The 19,844-nt window shown below is 40.2% G+C and overlaps 1 protein-coding gene across 4 annotated transcripts in view; it reads right to left on the bottom strand.

Annotated features, from left to right (window-relative positions):
- Positions 1-19,775, bottom strand: part of raph1b (Ras association (RalGDS/AF-6) and pleckstrin homology domains 1b) — a 64,089-nt gene extending 44,314 nt beyond the window's left edge. For all 4 annotated transcript variants that reach the window (XM_062060281.1, XM_062060299.1, XM_062060309.1 and 1 more), the window contains exon 1: positions 19,450-19,775. The gene's annotated coding sequence lies outside the window, so the exon portion shown is untranslated. The remainder of the gene's footprint in view (positions 1-19,449) is intronic.
- Positions 19,776-19,844: the final 69 nt, after the last annotated feature.

Genomic DNA, 19,844 nt, shown 5'->3' with positions numbered 1-19,844 from the left:
GCACAGGTGTGTCCTTGTCCACCCACGCTTCCCACCCCTCAGGGGCAGCTCATTTCCTGTCAGTGCAGGAAGTCCGGAGTGGGGCAGGACGGAGGGACCAGCAAGCGAGCTGATGATGTCACAGGAAAAGAGAAAGACATAATTGTTGTCGGAAAGCGCAGTAAATGACGACGCCGATCTGAATGAGTAGCTTGGCAGTTGTGGAAGAAAAACTTCCTGCGGGAAGAATTGTGCATCAGCATAAGACGACGCTGCGGCTTCTCTGACCATAAACATTTTTTTCACCCAGTCAGCTGATGGATGATTCCAATCTGGGTCGGTGCATTACTATTGATCAATGCAATGCTTTTAGTACGCCCGCAACCCAAATAAGTCTGTACCCTAGCTTGGCAAACTGCCTGACATGAAAAAAATCCAACACATAAAATATGTTGAGTGCAGTCTGTGGCCCTAAATTACACAAACATATTTCTCGGATCGAGCACAAACTCCTTGACAATAGGGGATCTAGTACACGAGCACAAACTCCTTGACAATAGGGGATCTAGTACACTCACCCTGTCACACTCGCAGCTAGCATGAATGCTAAAAGAGGTCATGTCTGGTTGTGATTACAAGTTGATCTCCACTCCTCGGCGGGATTCTCCACGCTCCGTGCAGAGCGCGCTAGGCGCGGGAGAGAACACACATGGGGGGAATAACGGAATAATGCTGTGTCAGGAATGTTCCCACGGTGGCCCGTGGGGTCTGATGGGGCGTCCCCATTGGCTGGCTGGTTGCCAGTGAGGTTTATGGGTAATGTAATGCACACATACAAGGTTAAACGATATAATAATGCCTCGTGTTGACCTCTGTTTTGATATGCTGTTAAATCTCATGCTGCTTTGAAAAGATAAGGAGTGATGGGGGAGAACGATGGACAAACATAAACATGCCAGTTGAAGTCGGTCATGGTGCCAAGCGGCTCCGAGTTAATTTTCCTGTGTAAACCAGTAACCACTCGAGAGAGTCGATCAGCATACCGGAGTATAAAGATTAGCAGGCTACTTTTAAGAAACTCAGTCGTCAGAGGCAAAGGAAGAGTATTAGTCAACGATAAATACAGACAAGGATATTTGGTCGGATTACGCCTACGAATTGGAGTGACTGTCAAGGGATTTTTTTTTTCACAAAATGTGTCAATGCAGCTGCTTCTTCTTTGGATTGTAGGTCAGTGCTATTACTGCCGTGTCCTACATGAACCCTGACGCAAAAGAACAGCAGGCCTGCATGCCATCATATAGTCAATAGTGTGTGTGTGATTTCCATAAACCGGCAAGCAAAAACACTGGTGACCTCAGCGTCCTCATTCCATTTGCATTTTTCACCTCTGAGCCTCCAGATGTTATGAGGGCAGGCTGCCATACACATGGTCAGGTTTCCCTGCTAACCTGACACCCGTCTGCATGGCGAAGCTCTCTCAAACATGCTGCTCACAGTCGAGCGATCTGACAGGGGAAAAGTAGGCTGCAGTGCATGTTTAATAGTAAAACAAGCCACAGTTTTATTGATTTGAATTAATGAACCTTAATTCATCCCAAAAACACTTAAGACTGGAATCTATTTTCTATGCTTGGACCATTAACTCCAATAGACTCTGAACCACTGAAAGCACACATTCAAATATGGATTATTGGAGGTTCTGAGCTGAATTGAGCATCTCATTATGCTGTTAGTTTATTCTCCGTCTTACATGAAATTAAATCTACAGAGTATCCAATTGGAAAGCCAACCCTAAGGTCAATGATGACATTGGGACTGTGGTTTAGCGATGGTATGAATTTTGTAGACTGACACACACTGAATAGGGATGGAACAATTTCTTGGGATAAAATTCCCAACAGTTAATATCACCAATTCAAATTTTAATCATTGTTAAATGTGATTGATTACTGCCCTTTGAAAAACTCCCTGCTAAGGATGTAACAATAAACAATATTAATGATAACCGCTGTAAAACTCCCGACAGTTAGTTGTACTGCTTTAAATTAAAATTATTGAAAAACTGTGATTGATAACTGCACTTTGATCAACTCACAGACTGACTGGCGCAAGCTGGCTAGCTTTGATGTCAACATGAATACAAGAGACAATGTATTTCCCCATTAAGAAACAACATACCCCAATCTAAACGTATTGCTATCTGTGCATCTGAGATATTCATTTGTGCACTTACAACCTACAAGCTGTGCTCTCTTAAAACACACTGATTGATATACGGTGCGTTCAAGGACCGCTGAACAAAGCAGGACACCACAATGCCTGCCAGAAATAAATAATAATAAATTGCATTTGTTACGCACTTGTTATTTCAATAATTATTAAAGTGCTACAGTCCAAGCCAATATTTAAAACAATAACATCTTAGCCTTTAAAGCAGATCAAATACTAAGACTAAAACACTATCATTGAAGCATAGGAAACACAGAACATGCAAAATAGTAGGTTTTTGACCATTCTATAAGTACTTTTTGAGCACATTTAACAATACCGCGATACTAATGATAACCTTAATAATTTTGGTAATTATAACTGTGACATGAAATTTCCACATCGTTACATCCCCACTCACGGCTACACTGCTCATTTCCTAAAGAAGCAGATAGTACGCTAATCACTAGCTAGCTTAAATACTGACGTGAATGCAAATTTTGGAATGAAATAAGTCACTTCTGCTCTGTGAAACATCCATGCAAGTATTTCTCTTTTTCCACTCTTCTAAAGCTGCTTTTTGAAACATGCATAATTAAATAAACTGAAAATGTCGCTTGAAATGTTTCCACTAAACTGACGATTTAACGGTCACCGCTGCGCCACTGATTGTAAGTGACATGTTTATATTGAATTCCCCACCAACTCAATCTTTCAATAACTATCTTGACACTAATGTAATTTAACTCATTTATTTTGTGTTTAAATCTGGGTGGTGATCCCACAAATGCTAGATCAAATTAGATGTGTTCGACCCTTTGGCTGCAACTTTATTCAGTAGGTTTCGAAGATCAGTGATCCGTTGTAATGTATGATTCCCTGATCATTCTTTATGGATCCAAAGTTTTCCCTTTAGTTTTTTCCTGGTGGAAACAAAGCCTTGTTGCATGGTCCTTCTGCATTACTAAGCTAATGCAGCGTGTCTCTTTATAGGTGCGTCATTTTAGGAAGGTGCACGGCTAGTTTAACTTTGTGTTGTTTCCTGACAGGTTGCGCTGAAAATATTGTAGCTGCATCATGTCCGTTTTTAGCGAGTGAGAACAGAAACACCCGTGTAGCCGAAACTTTGCAATTTAAGCACATCAGTCAGTGCCTTTTTTCCCCTCTCCGGACTTGAGTTGTTGAGCTAAGGAATTGTTAGTGTCAGTGTTTTTGTAGAGACAACATGGCGTCTATTTGATGTGATTTTTTTCTTTTTTAGTTTTTAAAATGACAAACTGTTTGGCGACGCATGTGGACGCAGCGCCCACTCTCTCTCCGAACTTGGAAAATTGCTCCAGAGTAGAGGGTGACAGAAGCCGTATATCAATTTTTCTGTTTGGAAAAAATTAGTAAAGAACCTTTAAAGACTATGAAGTTTTGAACAAGCGTGACATTTTAAATTGAAAATAATAGCAAAATCACTTAAAGGGAACTAACATTGTTTATCATTCACAATTCCTTTGAGACAAGTATATTTATGTCTGAATTTTTTTTTGCATTCTAACTCTTAATCAAACGCTATTAATGGGTGGCTAACAATGCAGCTAATGGTATTCAATCTATTCTGCCTATAAAGCACTTTAAAAACTATCCAAAAAACTCCAACGTTTTACATAATGCTACAAGTCAATCCATACATCCATCTTTTTCCCCTTATTTGAGGTCGGGTCGCGGGGGCAGCAGCCTAAGCAGAAAGGCCCAGACTTCCCTCATAGAGAACGTGAGCTGGGTTTAGGTCGTGAGACAGGTTAGTTTTACTCGACTGATGATGAGTTGTTGCAATAGTTATGCTGTAAATATATGTGTAATACGGTAACAGGCACATTCATAATAACATGTAACATTTAGGTATTTTGCTCATTTCATCAATTTCATACAGCGCACCACAACGTTCACCATTTCCTTCAACTAAATACAACTATTACTAATCATGTCAATTTCGTGAGACGACGACAGCTACTTTGGGACAAATGATGATCCAGAACTTGAGCTACAAAAAACTAACCCAGACCCACTGAAAGTGCTAAAGAAGAAATACAAACTACAAAAATAATTTTAAAAAAAGTTTTACAGTACAATGTCTGCTCTCACTGGGATGCCGACTGATGGGGTGTTTGTATCTTTTAGCAAAAAAAATGGGCGCAAATGACCATATTTTCGTGTCTTCCTCGCGATGTCTTTGAGTCTACATTAAATGTCAAAGTTGACCAATCTCTCGGGTTATGGCCACAACCTTCTACAAGTGAGAGGCATGATTTATAACCTAGCATTAACTTTTACCAACGCAGAGGTGATGCAGCAGCTCTGTGATCAAGGCGCCACCGAAAATAGTTCCTCAGCGTTAGCTCTTATAATAACAATGTCGCTAAAAATTGGTTAATATGCAGGTCACGACAAGTAAATGGAGTAAAGTTGGAAGGGTTTTTAGAGGGTTTTATGGGTTGGACTAAATGACTCGTACTAGACGAGTCAAATTAGAATGCATAAAAAAGAGAAAAACGTGTTTCAAATTTGAAGTATCGCCTAATACTAATGTAGAGTAGCCAAACAGAACAATATGTGCTTGGTAAATTTTTACAGAAGTTTAAAACATGAAAATTAGCAGGTTGATAAAAAAAGAAATAAATAATACCACCCGAAATGACAATGTTACCGTATACGTTAGCAGCCTAATAGGAGCCTTTGTAGCCCATTTTTAAATGGTCCTATTATCATTTATATGACAAATATGTATCATTATCCCAGGAGGCTGCAATATATACTGTATTGTGATAAATATTTTAGGCCATATCGTCTTATCTGTAAACCGTGATATCATCGTTACATGTCTAACACTGAAAGGCAAGCGGCTAATAAGCACACACAACCACAAAGATGGTAGCTGGTTGGACTGTAAAACAAATGTGCAGCAAAGTCCATTTAATTAACGCAATTGAATGAGGGGGAAATAAAGCCTCCTCCAATATTTACTCCTTATGTAATAGATCACCCACAGTCTGTTTGCTCTTTGCCTCTCCCAGTTCAGAAGAACCCCAACAAGCTTTTGACACTTTATATTCTCTGCACGTCATACAGCCATTATCCAGTAACTCTTTGGGCTGTCCGCAAACCCACTGGCCAACTCATCCATCAACTCGGTTGTTGTGTAAGGACAAGCTTTGGATTTCAGAAAAAAAACAAAAAACATAATCAATCAACTCCTTCATTCTGCCCTCGCCAACATCTGATGCAGATGATGGAAATAGCTCCTTTCCCCCCAATTTGGATCCTAAAGTATCATTCAGGCTGATTTTTCAACTTTGAAAATGAATTTATGGCAGTCATGGAAACCCTCTTAACTGTGTGACAGTACAAGAGCCAAAGCAGCATTTCTTGTCACACACATGATTGGGTTGAATGACTGACCGGCCTTAGCTATTATGGTGATGTGGAGGAGGACAGAAGGAAGTTGTTAGAAGGGGGGAGCATAGGCCACCTGCCATTGTCAAAGCCGTATAGATTAATAACTGCCTAAGCTCCTTAAACAGTGGAGTGGTGAAAGACGACGCACACAAAAGGGACAATTAATGACAGGCACAGGTATCATAGCAGTTTAAACGCACAAGAGAAAAATAGGTCATGGTGGAAGTGGCGTGGAGGCTCTCACCATACCTTGTTGAGAAAAAACAAATGTGGGTTATTATTATTTTCAATGTGGCCCACTGTCTGTTTCGATTGTTAGCGTGATTGTGGTGTTTTGGGTTTGTTTCCCATTGAGCGCTCCCATTTTGATTTCATTTCCTGTGTGCGTTGGTGTTCCTGCAGTAACTTCACCCCTGCTTCTAAGCACTGTCCTCCCCCTGTGGGTGATTAGTGATTATGTTTCTCACCTGCTGCTAATGATTACCGGAAAGCTTTAAATGCCAGTTTCACGGCTTAGTAGGAGTGGGATAATTTTTTTTTGTTAGTAATAAAAAAGTATGCGTGCTACAGAGCGTTTTCTATTCGGGCTCCAGAACTCTGGAATGCCCTACTGGTAACAGTTAGAGATGCTACCTAAGTAGACGCATTTAAATCCCATCTTAAAACTAATTTGTAACTAAATTGACCCCTTTTTAGACCAGTTGATCTGCCATCTCTCTTTTATGTTCTGCCCCTCTCCTGCGTAGAGAGGTTATCAGGTGGCCACGGATCAGTTTCCACAGAGGAGGCGCTAGATGTTCCAAGTCGGGACCCGGGATGGACCACTCCTCTGTGCATCAATTGGTGACGTCTCTGCGCTGCTGACCTATCCACATACAAGAGGATACCCTGCTGGCCTCACTATAGACTGGACTCTCACCTTATTAACTGCATACGCTCTCCGTCCATTGCACTGGTCACCCGGGAGGGGGGGGTCCAACAATCTGCGGTCCCTTCCAAGGTTTCTCATTGCGCCCATTCAGTTGGGTTTTTTCTTGACCTGATGTGGGATCACAACCGAGGATGTCGTCGTGGTTTCTGCAGCCCTTTGAGGCATTTAGGATTAAGTTCGACATAAATAAACTTTGATTGATACATAACTGTTTTGTTACAAATGTTTTTGCTCTGCTACCTTTTTGTCAACTCAGCTTTATGCGCAAAATTTTCTGTTGCAATCAATTTGTGAGCACATTAAATACTTTTTTTCCTGCACGCTGCCTCGTGCTGCGGCAGTTTGACGTCTTCCACCGCAACGAGACAGTTGGATTGATTTTAAAAGATTTTCTGGAAGTTTTCGGTTTTTGCACGAAGTCAAGCAAAACTTTGTGAGAGCCTATTGTAGGTCATTGCTGGCAGTATTTCTATGCAGGGTGCAGCCCTTCGCCTGAGTGTGTCTGCACCAAGAACATGACTGAGTGGAGATGAGGATGCCCTCCTTGTGTCTGCTCTCATCACCAGTGCAGCTGCGGACAGGGGATGCTAAGCCAAGACAGAAAAAAGAAAAAGAAACTTTTGACGTTTCCACACAGTCTACTAGGACTGCACACAAAAATTTAAAATTGTGATCTTGGTGGCGTCTTGTCCAGGGTGAACCCTGCCTTCCGCCCGAGTGCAGCTGGGATAGGCTACAGCCCCCCCACGATCCCGGAAGGGACAAGCGGTAGAAAATGGATAAATGTATGTAGATTAACACATACATGCATCTAAATGTCTAAGTTACTTAAAGGGGAACTGCACTTTTTTGGAATGTTGCCTATCGTTCACAATCATTATGAAAGACATGACGGATGGATTTTTTTTAATGCATTCTAAATATTAAACATAAATAAAAGTCTGCTTACAGCGGAGCCAATGAGAGACCCACTATTCCGCCCATAAAATACAATAAATAACAAAATACGATAAATAACCATTCAAAAAGCGCCAACAATACTCCCGTTTACATTTTGTAACTTGAATATTAACCATGTATTATTTATAGCGGCGGCGTGATCACTTCTATGTGTGCCTTTGGTGACATCAGAGTGGTCTGCTCTCTGTAAATTTATTGTAGATCATAAATCATGCCTATCACTTAAAAAGTAGATAGCTGGCGATATAATCCGACAAGTTGGGGCACTTTGACAGCCATTTAGGACCTGGAACTGGTGAGAACGACACAAAAAGTGCTTGGTCCCCCGCCCTTAAAGCCATTAAAACGGATAAAATACTAAGACAGAAACATTATTAGTGAAGCATTAAAAACACAAAACAGGCAAAATAGTGGGTTTTGTAACAGTTATTTTATTTTACTTGGTCAAAATATTTCAGTGTGTGTATTAGTACTTTGAGAACATTCAACAATACCGCGATAATAACCAGGATCATTTTGGTCACGTTAACCATGGTTGTTACATTCCTAGCTATGGGAAACATCTGGTCTGACGGTGCTAAGAAAATATGTTTAAAAGAAGAAAGCCTTACATAAGCAATCTGTACTTAAATCAGTTATTGGTACATCCATCCATTTTCTACCGCTTAGTCCCTTCGGGGTCGCGGGGGTCGCTGGAGCCTATCTCAGCTACAATCGGGCGGTAGGCGGGGTATACCCTGGACAAGTCGCCACCTCACCGCAGGGCCAACACAGATAGACAGACAACATTCACACACTAGGGCCAATTTAGTGTTGCCAATCAACCTATGCCCAGGTGCATGTCTTTGGAGGTGGGAGGAAGCCAGAGTACCCGGAGGGAACCCACGCAGTCACGGGGAGAACATGCAAACTCCACACAGAATGATCCAGAGCGCAGGATCAAACCCAGTACCTTTGCATCGTGAGGCAGACACACTAACCCCTCTTCCACCGTGCTGCCCTATTGTTATTGGTACAGTTGTGAAATAATGGTCAAAGTTGTCCAATGATATTTGTACCAAAAAATGTAAGGATTTTGTTCATCTATTACTTTTTTGGGAAATGTGCATATTATTCACAATCCCTATGTAAGACAAGAACACATACAGTACGTTTCTTTTTTTAACGCATTTCAAGTTGTAAAATACAGCAAGTTTGAGGTGGCTAACAATGTGGCTAATGGGGGTACACTATTGCGCCTATAAAGCCTTCTAAAAAAACTTCCAAAAACCACCAACAATACTACATTTACACCTTGTGACCTGAATAATAACCAAGTTTTAACGGTATTGTTATTATAAGAGTTAACGAGCTGCTGCCTGCTGCTGCTGCATTGCCTCTGAGTTGGTGAAAGTTATTTCTAGATTATTAATCATGCCTCTCACCTGGATAGTAGAAGGTTGTGGCCATAAATCGCGAAGTTGGTCAACATTTAACTTAGACCCGCAGATGACACAAAAAGATGCTCATTTACAGCACCTTTTTTAATTAAACCTGCGTAAGGATTATGATTAGTTCTTCATTTACACGGGAAGATCCAAACATCCTATCAGCCGACATCTCATTGTGCAGTAAGTGATTGTTTTATTATTTTAGTAATTTTTGTTTAGCACTTAGCAATACTGCTGCATGATGCTTAGTAATTCACACAAAAGCTGGATCTGTTTAGCACACAGCTTCTAAAAGTTGTAGCTCCATCCATCCATCCATCCATTTTCCTCCGCTTATCCGAGGTCGGGTCATCAGCCTAAGCAGAGAAGGCAAGACTTCCCTCTCCCTAGCCACTTGTAGCTCATCCTCCTACTATATAGGCTATAAATATAAGGTTCTGGATCAACAGTTGTCCCAAAGGGATTGTTGTTGGCGCTCATGATTAGTAGTAGTAGTAGTTGTTAAGGGAAAAGCAAACGTGACGCATCTGTGAAATTATAATGCTTAAAATATGTAAATATTACATGTTATTATGAATGTGCCTGTTGGGACATTACATATATACTTACAGTGTGTATATAAAACGATGGAGGCCTTTGGATGTTTTTAGAGCACTTTATAGGCGGAATAGAGGGACTCCCAGTACCTCTATTGTTAGCCGACTTTTGCTAGCATTTATTTACGAGTTAGAGTACATAAAAAGAAGAAAAACATATGTCTTTGTCTCACATAAGGTTTGTAAATGATAGGCAAAATTACAAAAACAAGTACAATTCCCCATTAAGGTGTTTCCCAATTTTGTGTAAGTTTATTTTTATCATCACCATTCTTGAAGCAAACAAAGGTCACCACAAGCCTCTAAGCAGCTGATTTAGCGTCACAGCAGGTGCTGACAAACGGTCCTGATAAAGTATGTAAAGGCCAAGAGAAAAAGCAACACGATTTCTGAAGCAGGAGAGGTTTTTAAGGCTACATACGGGCCGACTAGCCATTCGTCTTTGTTTCCACATCCCACAGGCAGCTGCTGCCAAAGGTCAGCAAAATGTTACCAGAACAAGGCCCCATACAAGCTGGTGACCATGCCCATGAGTCAGGAGGGCACACACCCAGGCAACACGTACAAGTGTTAGTTCTCCTTAGCAGACACACACACACACACCACTAGGAGGTGAGCCTACGAAGCTCTCCATCGCCGAGTTAACTCAAGTTACACTTTCGCCTCCAGGTGAAGTCGGCGTTTGAAGCAACATCCGCCCCTCGCTGTCCTTTACTCACCTACACCCCCTAGCTGAAACACAACCTAGGGTAATATACACTGCTTTAGACCTTTTGTGCGGGGAAGTTTGCGCCCAGGGACAAACGGGTGGGTGTTTGCTTGGATGGGTGGGAGAAGGACACGCACAGGCCTCACGCGACAGAGCTGTAGTGCGTACAGACAGGCACGCACGGGATGCAAGCAAACAAAGCAAGAATATGCTTCAACATTCGCTTCAGTCTCACCAGGTCATTTACTCGAGCCTGAAATCTATTTGACAGCTGTTATTTTCATTTGCTCAACTTTGACCCACAATAATCAGGCAACATAAGAACGCAGCAAACAGATAAAATGCAGAAAAAGCTGCCTTCTTTCTTTCAGCAAAAGGATGGTGAATGAGAAAAACATGTTCTGTCTGTTTGGAGATGCTGATGGCTATAGCTAGCTTTTCCTTTGAAGCATTCCTCACATGTGCTTTTAAACAGGAGCAGTAAAATGACTAACTCCCTTCCAACATGTTTCACCTCCGTGGCTGGAAATTTAATCCATGACTGTGCTTTTTATGGCTGAGCTAGCTTACAGCCGAAACCTGAGGACCCTCAGGGTGCCTAGTCTGCAGACAAAATGTTTTGCATGATCCCGTTAGGTCGAGCATGTGTGTGCTCCTACTTTTTATGTGTGTTTATTTTCACTGCAATAGGGCTATGAATCCAAAGAACCATTACCATTAGCCTACATTCACACTGCAGGGTAGGATGTCCAGTTCGGAATTTTTTGGTCAAATCCGATCTTTTTATGTAATCGTTCACATTACAAAAAACGCGACGTCTAATGTGAAGGCAGTGTGACCCGCATGCAGACATGACATCATGACGTCACACGTGCTGCAGTGTTTACGGAAGTTTAGTTTAGTCTTTATTTGAAGGGACAACGTACAGAGACATTAAGCTCAAAGACAGATATGTTCTGCACCAGATTATAGCTAAATAGCTCATTTCCATCTGCAGTCCCTGGCTACCTAAATTAAAGAGATACAAAAACCATGCAATAAAATTATAACATTAAAATTATACTATGGCATGTAATCAATTTAAGTCATAAAATGCCCTTTCAATGACACATAACACAATATAACCACACCTCATTTACATAACACAGACAATACATGCTTTTGTTCACATGTCATTTGTAAAAACAACCATGATTTTAACACTCACACCTCACAGTTTACAACAAAATGTTCTCATGCATAAATATAATACATGTCAAACATAGTGCCCACCTCAGTGACCGTGTGAGAAGCTTTTATTGCTCCCAAGCCACTTTTTAACTTAAATTTTGAATGAAGAGTAATCTGTTAGACTTTTCAAGTTTGTTCAAGTAAACATGTGTAATTCTAGTCGATCTCAGTCGTGGCACATTTGTGGAAATTTTAAGGATTTTGTGCAATCGAAGGCAACGTTTTCTGAACCGGATTGTTGAGCGTAGAAAATTAAGAAGGAAGAGGACAATCCTTTTTGGCTTTCGCAGTTTGCGGCACATTTGCTTCGATGTCTGCCTCGAGGAGCGTGTGGGTGAACAGTCAGAGACAGGAGACGTGGAACATTGACGGGAGTTTCTAAAACATTATTTTTGTCTGTTTTCTGCACATTTCTCATCTATTTATTTTAAAACAGGCTATTTTGGCGACATATTATGGAACTTATCATTACACATACGAAAGAGGCCTGGGTTGATTTTAAAAATGTGGAATTGCTCTGTTCACATGGACAAAAAATTCCAAAACAGGAGACATATGGGAAGAAAATCAGAATTGACCTGCAGTGTGAACAAGGCTTAGAGATGTCACTAGAGGTTGCATAATCAGGATATGGGGTCAATGAGCTGCAGAGCCTAACCAATCTTTACCACAGCTGTGTCCAAGTGTTTGCATGGCTAAAGATTGTACTCGTGAAGGATTTCTACAAAAGGGGTGCACGCTTAGGGAGGCAGAATTTCATTTCCATACAGTGCTTGAAAGTGTGACGTGGCAACACATTGCATTGTGGGTCTTGCTGGAATCTTAATTGCCTATTTACATGGCTGGTTACAAGACTGTTTAATTTTTTCTTTCTTTAACAAGTTCAAAACATGGTGCAAACGTGCGGCATCGTTAATTGCCATAATCGTGGTCATGATCACTTTAGGGAAAAAAAGGATTTGATGAGACTTTTCTCATTTCCAGCGTGAAAGCAAAGCCGATTAAAGTCGGGTTATGAAGTTCATAAAGAGAGGGCGAATAGCCTGGATAGCAGCTGTGATACGATCAAACATGACTTGGAACGGCATCATCTGGTACATGTTGATGTGTTCACGGCACTTCCAGACTGGTAATTTTCAATCAAAGCACGTTTATTCAGTTTCACACGTAGCATTTAGTAGGCTGTTAGCGTTAGCCAAGCAGCTAGACAAACAACGTACAGTATTTTGGAAAAAAGCATGTGGTCTGTTTACTGTGTCTTGGGTAAGCACAAAAATGAATGAGTGTTGTTTCCGGAGAAGTAGCGCAGTGATCAAAAGTATTTAAGAGTAAAAATGGGATTATTGTTTAGGAACATCAGCTAATGAAATGAGCCTGGGTACCATCACTCCATCTCAAACACATTAGAGATCAAAGTCGTATATTATGCGCTAAAGGAGGACAATGAGCCGTAACAGACTTTGCATTCTGAAATTCGCAATGTGGTAGCTTACTGCGGACGTTATCTCCTTCTGTTGTTGACTATTTTTTTCATACGGTGTTGATCTGGAAATGGTTGCTTGGGCATTTTGTTGGTGTGGCACCGAACGGAGATGATGACATGCAGAGTTTTAAGCACTCTTAATTTTCTAGCGGGTGACTTTTCAAGTCACTTTTCAAGTCATGCTACAAATTAGCAGCGGTCCTACTTTTTGTAGCAACGCTTTTGCCGCGTACGTGTTTGACATCTTCCCGCTTGAAGCCAAACCACCGCCAGACGATGGACTCCCTGCTGTTTTTCTTGGAATTAATTATTCCTTCATTTGTTACCAGATTCGCACCTTCTTTCTCTCGTATTACCACTCGCACCACTCCGCTAGCACCACAGCTAACGTTACCATTTCGCTACCTCTCTGCTGGGCGAGAGCGTATGACGTTGCACGCGCGACAGTAAAGGTATACAAGGTGCGCTTGTTTTATCTCTCTGTGAGGAGAGACAAGAAAGACTGAGAAGAGCCTGTAGTGTAATGCCCGCAGCTAAAAGCAACTGCCTGAGAACGTATACTCGAATATCACAATAGTCATTTTCTATATCGCACAGAGACAAACCCGCGATATATCGAGTATATTCGATATATCGCCCAGCCCTACATGCTACACACGCACACCGAGCAGGACGGCACAAGAAGCTAACCGCTAAAGCTTCAATGTAAAGTAGGGGTGATCGAGCCAGATGTCGACACTATCGAGGCCTTGTATAGGATCAGTATATAAACGATATTTTAGTGATCTGATTGATATTTTTCTGTTCTTGTTCTAATTATTACAAAATAATTTTTGGGACGTTTTTGTTATTACAATCAGTATTACATACATTTCCAAGCTCTCAAACTGAAATTTCAACTGGAACGTCCCCCGAAATCGGATTTCCTACCCGGAAAATCTGAGAGTCCTCACCCGCCGAGTTGGCTTTAAAGATGGCTGCTCTGAACCATAGTATCCATTATTAGCACCTCGCTCTAGTTTTTGTCGCACCAAATCAGCAATATAGAATGTATTGCCGGATGTTTATATATGATAATGTTACCATAGTGTAAATTTAAAAAACTAATGTGTTTTATATGTTCTACATCGCAAGCAATAGCGCCACCCGCCGTCTTTGTGTTTCCTCCCCATCAATCCTGTTTGAAGGTTGCAGAGGGAGTGCACATTTTGACATACAGTTTGTTGCTCATGTTTGTTTATATTCAGATAAGGCAAGTGCAACAATAGCTTATGTAGATGTGGCCATTTTGATTCCCGACCTTGTAACTGAAACACTTCTAACTCGGCTGTGACATCATTTCCCAGCACCGACTTCCAACTTCTGAGGTTTAATGGAACGCCCAATGAGTCTTTGAACACATGACGGTTTTTAAGGGCAATACCCAAATGATTTAAATAGGAGCCAATAGTAGTTACTGTGCACTAGTCACTTTAAAAAAAAAAAACTAAGTAGCATTTAATACCACACATTTAATACATCATCTGATTTACAAAAATATTAGCAAATACTAAATTGAATACAATAAAAACGTATAAAAATGTGTTATTGTGTTTGCATTAGTTACTTGCTATAAAACATTTTTACTTCTATAATCTAGTGTCAAAGTAGGGATGGGTGATATAGCCTAAAATCTATATCACGATGTATATTGCAGCCTCCTGCTATAACAATATGTATCCAAATAAATTATTTGGTATATATAACAATGATAACCGTTTCAAATGGGTTAGAAAAAGGCTCCATATTACATCAATTCTGGTTGTTTTTTTTTGTTTTGTTTTCAAAACAAGTATTATTGTACTTGTTAATTTATTGGTCATATTTGTGTGCTTTCTGTTGTAACATTTTTCTTTCTACACTTTTGTTAAAATGTAATGACTACAGATTCTTCTGTTTGATACTTTACATTCATTTTAGGCGATATTACAAATTTGGGTATTGATCCAATACCAAGTAGTTACAGCGGCAAAATGGATCATACCAACGCTGACACTTGAAATGTTCAAGATTACGAAATGATTACATTTTTTATTACAATTATAATCAGACAAAAACACAGAATAGCGCTGTAACAATATCAATGACATTTTTTAATTATGACCTACTATTGGCTCTGATTTCAATCCTTTGATTTTTGTCCGTAAAGCCCATTTTTATCTAGGTGCTCATTTCCTAAATTTATAAACAATAACAAAAACAACAAAAGGTTTTTGATAGGATAAAATATCGATCTAACCACTGCAGTATCAAACTGATACTATACGACTTGGTATTGTTACTGTCGATATTTGTATTAATTTGCCCACCTGTGTTTACATTCAAAAGCTCTAGCTTGTGGTTAGCATGTGTAGTGTAGCATGTTTAGCTATTTTTTGCTCTCCTGGGGTGGTATTTGTAGAAACATTGTTTATTTGCCGCCATGGAGGAAAAGAATCCTTGCAGCTGCACTGTGGAGGGACATTAGCCACCAGCAAGAACTACAGATGGGTACCCGGTACCTGGGAATCATTACCGATACTCAACGGTACCTATTTCCCCTACTTTTGTGTGTGTTAATAAATATTAATTGTTTTTGATAATAAATATCACTTTATTGCAACATTTTAAAATGAGATAATTACGATAACTGCTGTCCAGTTGTTATATCTTGTTTTACTATTTCTGAGTCACATTTGCAGGTATGACATTAAGTTGCAATTGCAAGTCCAAGACGTTAGATGGCAGTAGCGTATAGTTTATGCCATGTTGTGTTTGTCATTTCAGTCTTTGCTGTCGGTTGCGCCCTACAGAGTATTTATACTGTAAGTATTGTACTTATTACACACCAGCCGTTTGATTGTAACATGCATATTAGTTGTAGTTTTGATTAATACATTTGAAGGTGTGGAATTTAATCAGTAGCATGTCAATAGCAAAGACAATGTATATTAGCAGCAAGCTAACACACTTTTGGAAAAGTGGAGCTTTACTTATAATATGTTGGGAGTGTTATTTGAGTCAATTTATTTGTTGGCATTGAAAACATCAATACCTACAGGTAGTTTGGCTGAGTTCGCACTCAGTGCTACTGGATTTATCGCACCGTTAGATTTGACCTGAATCGGTGCTTGGTAAGACAGATGGGATTCGGTTAGTGCCAAAAAAAAAAGTACCGGATTCGGATGGTACATTGAGTTTGAGTTTATTTCGAACATGCATGCATACAACATTATACATCACATTTTCCAGTTTCTCTTTTCAACATGTTCGAAAATGAGTAGGAAGAAGCAGAGCTTAATTAATCCTACCCCTTTTCTTTTACATAACAGTTGCTAAAACATTTGTTCACTTCCTGTTCTCAATTTATTCACAATATAATCCATAAGTAATCACAATAAAAATAAATAAATAAATAATACTCGGTGAAGTAAGTTACATTTCATATGGTGAGATGAGTAAGATTATTTTGAAAATGAACGGATGTATGGATGAAATAAATTCAGAATGCTTATCATGGTTCTTCTTTGTACTTTGTAAATACTTTATAAGTTTGAAGAGTTTATTGAAGTGGATTATATTAGTACATTGTTTGATTGCTTTGCTTAACCCATTACATAATTTAATTCCACATACAGATATACTGAAGGTCTTAAGTGTTGTACGTGCATACAAATGTTTTAAATCACATTTTTCTCTAAGATTATATTTCTCCTCTTTTTTTGAGAAGAATTGTTGTATATTCTTGGGTAGCAGATTATAGTTTGCTTTGTGTATAATTTTAGCTGTTTGCAAATTCACTATGTTGTGGAATTTCAGTATTTTTGATTCAATAAATAAAGGGTTTGTATGTTCTCTATATCCAACATTATGTATTATTCTAACTGATATTTTTTGTAACACAGTTAATGAATGAAGTGTACTTTTGTAGTTATTTCCCCATATTTCTACACAATAACTCAGATATGGTAACACTAGCAAGCAGTAGAGAATATGAAGTGATTTATGGTCTAGAACAGGGGTCGGCAACCTTCAGCATACAAAGAGCCATTTGAGCCCATTTCCCCCCAAAATAAACCCAACTAGAGCCGCAAACTCTGTTCGATTCCTAAAAAGACGATAACACCACTTATAGTTTCGTTACACTTATGCTATAGAATTTATGAAATCAAACACTTGACAACGATTCACATTTCATTTCTGGGTACAAGCAAATCACCAAATTATTTTGAACATTGGAAAAAAATACACTGGTCCTTCCCTTATTAATGAATTTGAAAAAAATCAAGTCGCGCCAATATTCTGAAGGCATACAACTGCGGCATATTTCGTTTGACTAAAAAGGTAAAAGAACAACCTCGTCGTCAATGAAAGCAAATTAATCTGTCCATGAAGCATTAAATGTTCTATTTTCAAAAACAATACAATTGCTTGGCAGCAAGAGATGACGCGCAGGGGCTGTGACATACGCAAATCCCTTAGGGGTGATGGACGGCTGGGCAGCGCCAGAGGAGCTGCAGCCCGCCAACGTAGCCCCCACTCCCTCCCCTCTGTTGCAAGTCTCGAGATGTATGTTGTAATATGTATATGTGCTTTGCTATGGAGGTTCTTTCCCACTCCAGATTGGGCCCTCTTAGGAGCCCAGTCTAGAGATTGTATTTTTTTTACTCATCCTCCCCCAGCGTTTACCTTTTTCCCATCAGCGTTCCTGTTCTGTCACCCTGTACACTGTTTGTCTAATCTTGAACGGGTTTGTGCTGAAAACAAAGTTTCATTGTACTTGTGCAATGACAATAAAGAAAGACCTACCTACCTACCTATCAATCAATCAATCAATCAATGTTTATTTATATAGCCCTAAATCACAAGTGTCTCAAAGGGCTGTACAAGCCACGACGACATCCTCGGTACAGAGCCCACATACGGGCAAGGAAAACTCACCCCAGTGGGACGTCAATGTGAATGACTATGAGAAACCTTGGAGAGGACCGCATATGTGGGTAACCCCCCCCTCTTCCTTTGATCGACAAATATCAAAATGTTTTATTATCATATGATAAGATACCAGAACTCTCCAAAATAACAACTGTTAGATTAAAAATAACTGAATAAATGTAATTAATTAAGTAACCATTATTTGTTGCCATTTTGTTTCAAAGCCAAAGGGAGCCACGGCGGTGGCATGAAAGAGCTGCATGTGGCTCCAGAGCCGCGGGTTGCAGACCCCTGGTCTAGAACATGTTTTGCTTTATTCATTATTGACGTGTTTCTTGCTACTTGCGTTGAGGAAGTTGTCTTTTGCTCGTCGCTGTTAAATTTGCCTACCACCGCTACAATGTGTCATCAAGATGCATTTTCATGATATAACGATGATATTGGAGGCGACCACAGCTACAATGTGTCATCAATATGTACTTTAATGATAAAACAATGATTTTGGGAGGCTAAAAAAAGTGGTTTTCTTCATTTTTGTTCCAGACCAGTGTACTGCACTACAAGCAAAGTGTGAAAACAGACTAATACAAGTCCAAGTGGGCTGTTAGTGGAACATTTTGTGTTTGTTTTGCTGAAACCACAGTATGAGCTGTACACAGACAAACCACCTACCTTTGCCAGTAAAAATGACACATAAGTTTGCTTGGTGAAAAGGCTGCGAGCCGGCCAGACGTTGGCATGGCATGCAAATGACCTTTAACCCCACCCCAACATTCATGAAGAGGGTAATTTAAAAGCCATGCTCAAACCTTACTTACCCCTGTGAGACTTGCAAACAATGCTTTGAATGAATGCTAACTATTGTGGACAACCAATCCCTGTCGTCGACGTCATCAAACAAAGAAAATTAAACCGACGTCAACGAGTTAAACGCACCTTAAAGATACGTCCCATATGAACTATAAGTGTGTTTTGCTCATTTGAAGTCATAAAATTAGATTTTGTATTCGACCACTAGCGGCCATTAGCAGGAGCTGATGGCCTCCTCTCGCTTAACCGGGGTGGAGACGACTATGCCCATAAGGCGACCACCTTGGCTACAAAACATCAATTTTATACAATTAAATGCTCTCGACTTAACAAAAACACACATTTGTTTTATTTGTACAAAACACTGCCTTTTCCCAGTTGGCCCAAACACCGCACACACCCCTTCTCCCCCCAAGAAAGGGGTCGTTCGATGGCCGCAATGAGAGCTCACACAGTCCATTCAAACATCAGTTTATTGAAAAAAAACTGGACATTTTTATTTATTTATTAATTTTTATTGCTTCCTTTTAGAAACAGAACCGCTATGTGAGGAAAAAACGTCAAAATATATGCTCCTCTCGTTTTTTGACACTGTCAGCGGCGTAACGATGGATGAATTGTGTGTCTTTCGTTAAAAAAATGACATTCTCGGATTTCAGGAGTTCAAAAATAGGGATTAAACACATATTAGTAGGGAAGAAAAAAGTACTTACGGTGAAATGGGAATGACAAAGAGGGTCCTCTTCTCCTGCTGTGTCCTCCGGTGGGGGGATATCACACAGTGGCGAGGCAGATGGGTCACACCTCAACGCTTTTATGCGCCGAACTGTGGTTTTTGTGCGATAGCTCCTTAAAAGTGTCCGTTGTCTTCATCATGGTTTCACGCTCAGCCTCTTCTACATGTACATGTACTCCACACCGACACCCATTCTTGCCGTGGAGAAGACACGCTGTGCGTCTCCGTCGTTTCCTGTCCAGCCCAGAACCCACGCTGCCTTCACGGCCTTCAGGATAATCGGACATCAGAGGACGAATGGGCGATACGGCAAGTCAGTTCTGTACAAGAGCAGTTCTACCTACGCTATATTGCCAAAAGTATTTGGCCACC

The sequence above is a fragment of the Entelurus aequoreus genome, linkage group LG01 (assembly GCF_033978785.1).
Source record: "Entelurus aequoreus isolate RoL-2023_Sb linkage group LG01, RoL_Eaeq_v1.1, whole genome shotgun sequence".
Taxonomy (NCBI): Eukaryota; Metazoa; Chordata; class Actinopteri; order Syngnathiformes; family Syngnathidae; genus Entelurus; species Entelurus aequoreus.
Note: the sequence above shows the minus strand (reverse complement) of the source record. Positions and strands in the feature narration are given on the sequence as shown.